Raw genomic sequence first — 6,964 nt, forward strand, 5'->3', positions numbered from 1 at the left:
AAAAGAATAAAGGATGAAAAACTGGAAGCCCGAGGAAGGCTGCAAAGCCTGGATTAAGCAGCACAAGACAGCTGGATTCCCTCCCTTCCCATGCGCGGATCCCTCATGTGCCAGAGATCAACCCATGCCGTGGCCTCACGTGCTTCATTTATCCCCCTCCGTGTCCGCTCCCAGAGGTTTGATCCTTCTGGAATCACTGCCTTTGCCACCACCAGCTGCCTTCCCGAGGATAAACACCTTTCCCTGCCTACCTGCTGCTGGGAAAACCTCAGCTCCAGTGGATTCCTGTATGTTTCCTGAGCTGTAAAAGCACTGGAAGCAGCTGCTCTTTGTGGGCTCTCAGTTCCAGGCAGGATGTAGGAGCAGCGTGGATTCAAAACCAGCCTAACTTTTCCATCATTCAACAGAAGCACTTACACAGGGCTTAGATTTTGGGCTTAAAAAATAATAATCAGCGCCTCCCTTATTTGCTGCTTATGCCTCTTCTTAAGCCTGGCTTGCTGCATTAAAATAATCTTTTTATTCCCTTCATTCCCTGTTTTTGTTCACGGTGTGGAGGGAGGAAGGAGGAGGGAGAGTCCCCCCCCCCTGCCACTGGCATTAAGTGGGGAGTGAGGGAAGCACCGGGGGTGGATACAAATCCCTGAGCAAGGATGTGAGGCTGAGCAATTCTATTAAACCAGCTGATAAATAATGCAGGGATTTTGATGGGGCCGGCCCTGCCGGCGCCACACAAACACCTCCACGTCTCCAGGATATTCAAAAATCCAAGGGATGCAGCACAGGCAGGCTTCAAGAATTGAACCCAAAGCCTTTCCCAACAGCTGAAGCTGTCCCAGGGTCACATTGGAGCTCTGTCCCCACCAGGCCCTTGCCTCTTCCCAAGGTTCTACACAAAGCCATGGAATCCAGCAGGCCTGGTCCATGTGCAGCATTTCCCAGGGTGGGAAAGCTCTGCTTGGGCACTTCCCAGCAGGATCAGAGCTGCTCTGGCAGCAGCCGCAGGCCTGGAGATTAATTAGAAGAGGTTCAGATAGGCTGTGATCCCCCAGCTACAGACCCCAAACTGCTGCAGACCCAGCGAGGGGGGTAGGAAGTCCTTGAGAAGGCACTCAGAGACATGGAGAAGACCTGGAGCATGGAGAAGACCTGGCCATGTTCCTGCAGGACATCCTGGAGATACCTGGAACCCCATGGACTCATTTGATGGACATGGGGACAGCTCTGATCTGCCCGGAGTGGTGGGTGGGTGAGAGCAGAGATTCCTTCCCAATCTCCCATGCATCCCTGCCCTCTGGCACTGGGAAGCCATTCCCTGTGTCCTGTCCCTCCATCCCTTGTCCCCAGTCCCTCTCCAGCTCTCCTGGAGCCCCTTTAGGCCCTGCAAGGGGCTCTGAGCTCTCCCTGGAGCCTTCTCCTCTCCAGGTGAACACCCCCAGCTCTCCCAGCCTGGCTCCAGAGCAGAGGGGCTCCAGCCCTTGGAGCAGCTCTGTGGCCTCCTCTGGACTTGTTCTGGGCACTGGGAATTTTTCCTGTCCTCAGGAGTCTCAGCCCAAGCCCCGCCTGTTTCTCCCAAGGTTTATGTGCAGAGGACCTTTGGCTGCAGACATAACAAAGCTGGAACGATGACAAATGTCACAGGTGGCACATGACACGCTGGCACTGCCCTGGTGTCTCCTGGTGACAGCGGGACTGTGGAGACATTTTTCTGGCACTCCTGACTCTCAACACCTTCTTCATCCTCCTTCCTTCCCTTCCGTGCATCTGCTCCAAAGGAAAACCAAAGGCTCCAAAGGGGAATCAAATCAACGCTGAGCATCTCACATCTGCTGACAGCTGGTGCTTCCTTACCCAAAATGACCCCAAAACTCCTCCAAACCCACACCTCCTGCACAGCAAGTCACGGCTTCAGGGAGGATTTTAAGACAACTGAAGCCTGAAGAATCCCTTCAACTTCCTTCCAGCATCCCTTCAGAATTCACAGCCTCAGGCTGTGACTCGTGGACACCTGGCAGCGCTCCCTGTGCCATCCCAGGGGATGCTGCAACAGGTGAAATATTCCTGAACTTCATCCAGGTCCTGGTCTCTCCTCTGGGACACAGCTCGGATGGGAACAAGAGGGAAAACAGGGCTCCTCCACATCCCTGCAGAGGGACACTCTGCCTGTCCCACCACGATGTTGGCTTTTCCCTGGCTGCAGGGGCTCAGCACCACGTCTGTTCCTTGGCAAAGGAACCGGGAAAACAAATTATTAACAGGGAATTGGTAAAAACGGCACAGGAATTTCAGGCACTGCCCAGGGTGGAGTCCCCACCCCTGGAGGGATTTAAAAGCCGTGTGGATGTGACACTTGGGGGCAGGCTTGGCAGTGCTGGAGGAATGGTTGGACTTGAAGATCTTAGAGGGCTTTTCCAGCCTAAGCAATTCCATGATTCTAAGCCAGAGGTTTCCCAGTATAGCAGGGCTGACATGAGACACCACAGCACCCAACCGACCAGACCATAATGACGATAATGATCATAATGACCATAATGAGCACATGAACCCACCCCGGCAGTGTCACCGTTTTCCTGGAGGTGCCAGCCTTGGGAACACTGGGGCTCCAGGCAGGTGCAGGAAGAGAGGGAGCAGGGGGATTCTCAGCACTGATTTTCTCTGGAAGCTGCCAGAAGCAGGTTTGTGTCTCTGCACAGAGGGGCTGGTGGTGGCACAAGGCACCGATGTCCCCATGGCACCGATATCCCTGCGGTCCCCGCTGCAGCTGCTGGCTCTGCCTGCAGGGATGGGCACAGGCAGCTGGAAGGCACAGGAAAAGCAGGAAGCAGCCAGGCTTTGGAGCAGGGATTTATCCCCCTGGACAGGGGATGCTGTAGGCAGCAGCAGGAAGGATGCTGAGCAGCCTGGTGACACCAGCAACGCCAAGGAGTTTGCAGTGGGAATATCCCATGCTCTGCCAGGGATTTTTCCCCTCTGGAGGGATCTCCAGGAAGGAGCACGGATCCCTGATGAGCTCCAAGGCTCGGGCAAGGCTGCCCCTTCCCACACAGATCCCTCTTGCAGCTGCCCATCCAGGACCTCTCCAGCCAGGAAAGCTGTTCCTAGGGATGGACAGAGCCAGCTTTCCTTCCCAAATCCCTTGGGAGAGCAGGTGAGGGCAGGAAGATAAACCTGTTACACTGAGACACCAGCCCAGCGAAAGGAGCTCATCCAGCGGCTCCGGGTGTCCAGCTGTGCCAGGAGCAGCACTTTGGGAAGCACAGCAGCACCCCTGGAATAACCAACCCACAGCTCAGCTGGCTCAGGGATGCTGCATGAGAGCATCACCCACACCTGAGAACTCCAACCATGATCCAGCAGCACCTGGAGCTTCCCTTGGATGAACTAATCAACCCGGGTTCTAAAGAGGATGACGATGCCAGACAATGGGGGAAGGAAACTGCCAAGTGAAAAGCCAGGGAAGGACGAGATAAGGTGAAAACGAATTGTGTTTGGGAGGATAAGCAGGTGCTGGTGCAGCTGCTTCCCAAGAATTATCCAGCTGCAAGGTGCTGATTTTTCAGAGCTTGGTCCAATGCCATTTCGGGAGGGATTTTTATTCCCAGTGGTCCTGTTGGTGCTTGGAGTCCAGCATTCCCGCACGAGATGCAGGAGATGAGCGTTTTAGACTCCAGCCTCAGCACGGCTGTGTCCTCGCCCATCCCAGATGGTCTTTTAGATCCCTTCTAACCCCAGCCACCCCGTGATTCCCTCATTCCCTGATCCTGCATCAAGCGCCGGCGATTCCCTTGCACATCTCTAATCGAAGGCATCATTAATTAATCAATCAATCAATCACTGGCCTGACCCAACATCCACGCCCGACCAACACCGTCCCAGCCACTCTGGAGGGGATTTGGAGCAAGCCTGATTTCTCCACGGAGCCAAATCCGTGTTCTCCTAGCAGCTGGATCCTGTCCTTCCCTGTCTCTCCATGGAGCTCGTGCCAAACGTGTGCAGAGAGCCGGGAGCCACAGCCCCTGTCCCTGCAGCCATCCCGAGCTTCAGGACCAGGACACCCCCCGGCCATTCCCTCCGGGATTTTGGGTGGACAAGGCTGCTCCAAAGGAAGAGGTTTTGGGCAGTTTGCACCATGCATGTGGCACCCAGAAGGAAAAATGCACATGGAAAGCTGTGCTGGGAGTGAGCAGGGAATAAAACTGGGGAAGGGCAAGCACAAAAATTCCCTGGTTAATGGACCTCATCCTGTTCCGTGGAATGAGGTTCCACCTCCCACTGCCTTTGCCCCCATCCCTCCTCCCCACGAAGGGGCTGAGCCCAGAGAGGGAGAACAGCGAGAAAAGAGCCTGAAAAGCAAGAAAAACTGAAAATCCAACCTAATCCCTCTGCTCGTTCCTCCCGCTCCCGTGCTGGCTGTGAACACACACGGACACATCCCGCGTTCCCATCCCGTGTTCCCATCCCGCTCCGGGCACAGGAGTGAGATCCTCGGACAAGTCACGCTGAGAACTGATGCCACTCGTGCCTAAAATGGTGTTTTCTCGAGATAAACCCCTTATTCCCAACCCGAAACGGGGCGATCCAGAGGGAGGGAACAGTCCCGTGGTCCCGGGAGGCACCACACGCGTCCCGGGCTGGAGCATCCCGGCTGGGATGGGAGGAATGGAGCGGGACGCGGGCGCGCGCCCCCTGGGCAGCGCTTTTTGGGGCCGGGGGGGTCCGTGGGGCTCCAGCACCGTCTCTCCAGCCCTAATTACTGTGGGGACAGCCGGCATCAGCGCCTGCCTGTCCTCCTTCGGTGACTCACCGGGATTCAGCGGGAGAAGCAGCGCCCCAGCCACCACCGTGCCCCTGGAATTCCAGCGGGAGCATCCGCGGGGCTGCCAGGTGGGATGGCACTGCCCACCCCGACAAAGTTGCCTTTTTATTGCATTTTCCACTTGGCACGGGGTGGCAAAGCAGCAGGCGGGCTTGGGGATTAATCATAATAATTATTATTATTATTATTATTAATAATAATAATAATAATAATAATAATACAGCTTCTTCGCCGGCTCGCAGCCATCATCAATCCATGGGAATCCCACCGGGATTGCCTGCTCCTGGCCTTGAGAACCCCCATGCCGGGGAGCAGCCTCAGTTATCATCTCCTCCAGATCCAAAATGTGCCCCACGAGGCCACCACCAGCTCATGGCTGCGAGGAGAAAACCCCCCGAGATCCTTCGTGCTGGTGTATTATCCACTGGCAGCCGAGCTGGCAGCTCCCAGGGAATCTGGGAGAGAGGATGGGCACATGCGGGCACCATGTGAGGACCACAGGTCCTCCCCAGCTGGGAATATCCCATTTTGGAGGCAAGGCTGCCTCCAGTCGTTATCCAGGTGATGCCGAACTCGCGTTCCAGGTGAGCAGCCGGCAGCACGTTGCATCAAGCAGCATCCCTGCCTCCTCCTGCAAGGCTGGAAATGCCGGGAAAAAGCCCCAAAACTGGTGCCAAGGAGCAGCTGGGGCGATGCCCGGCCTTGGAGGGCCAACACAGGAGCTGGGGTGGGATGGGGCTGAGCCACATCCCTGAATCCCACGGCACAGGGTGAGAAAAGCTCCATTAGAACCCCGGGAGCACCTCCAAACCTCCTCCTGGAGAAAGGCTTGGCCCCAGGGCTTTCCTGGCAATAATTAATTGAGTCATATTTCAATCCAGCCAGCGGCCATATGGTAGGAAAGAGGATTAAAATCGCATGCTCCAGTTGCATCCAGGGAAATCCAGTTATGAGGAAAAATCCTCAGTGCCTGGCTCCAGCCTGCTGCCAGGCTGCTGTCATCCATCCACACGGCCCCAGCCCCTTTTCCAGGATCCCTTTTCCAGGAGTGAGGAGCGCGGGATCGCTGGTGAGGAGATGGATCGTGGGCAATTCAGGGGGGAAGGGGGAAATAGGGACAGAAATAATTGATGGAACCTGCAGCAGCAGGAGCAGCGGTGGCAGATCATTGCTGCTCCGAGCCACTGCCCTCTGGGTACCGTGCTCGAAGTTCATTAGGAACTCATTACCAATTGATTAATGAGGGGGCATCGCTGTGCGCCAAGATTCTCCTTAAATATAAATCATTTTCCACCAAGGAGGCGAGAATCATGGGATCACAGAGGTTCGGGTTGGAAGGGAGCTTAAAGCCCATCCCGTTCCGTGCCATCCACACCTTCCACTATCCCAGGTGGCTCCAAGCCCCGTCCAACCTGGCCTGGAGCAATTCCAGGGATTTGGGGCAGCCACAGCTTCTCTGGGCACCCTATGCCAGGGCCTCCCCTCCCTCACAGCCAGGAATTTCCTCCTAATATCTATTCCAAATCTTCCCTCTGGCAGCTTTTTGCTGGATTCCCCTCCCACTGGGGCAAGCGAGCCCTGGACCAGTTTTCCTTGAGCTCATCTTCCCGGCGATTTTCCCGGGAATCCTTCACCCAAAGCACTGCTGGGAAAAATACGGATTTTGGCAGAAACGCTGGGAGAGGGACAGTGCTATAAGGGATGGCAGGACGGATGCCCTTCCACCTGCGTGGACATCACCCCAAATCCCTCCAAGCCAGGCTGGGGCTGATCGCAGCTGAGGCTGCTGCGGGGATTTGGGGTTGGGAAAGTCTCCCTGCTCCTTCCTTCCCGTGATTAAAGAAAAAAAATCGGGAAAGAAAGAACACTACGCCTCATTCATCTACGGAGAAAGCCTTGCCTGTGATAGCAAATCAGTTGATTAAGGAGGATCAAACCCTCTAAATCCAACCTTTGTTGGGAGACTGAACTCCCTGTACAAGGCACCTTCCCGGCTCCCGGGGGCTGGGACCCCCGCGCCCCCATCGCCCCCCGAGACTTTGGGGTCCCCGTGGGGTCGGAGCATGCTGCGATCGGCTCCCTGCGGGATTTGGGGGGATTTTCTGCCGATTTAGGAGCGGCTCGGTCCCCACGGGGGTCAGTGACAGC

This window comes from Corvus brachyrhynchos, unplaced genomic scaffold (assembly GCF_000691975.1).
Source record: "Corvus brachyrhynchos isolate BGI_N302 unplaced genomic scaffold, ASM69197v1 scaffold245, whole genome shotgun sequence".
In the NCBI taxonomy this organism is placed as follows: Eukaryota; Metazoa; Chordata; class Aves; order Passeriformes; family Corvidae; genus Corvus; species Corvus brachyrhynchos.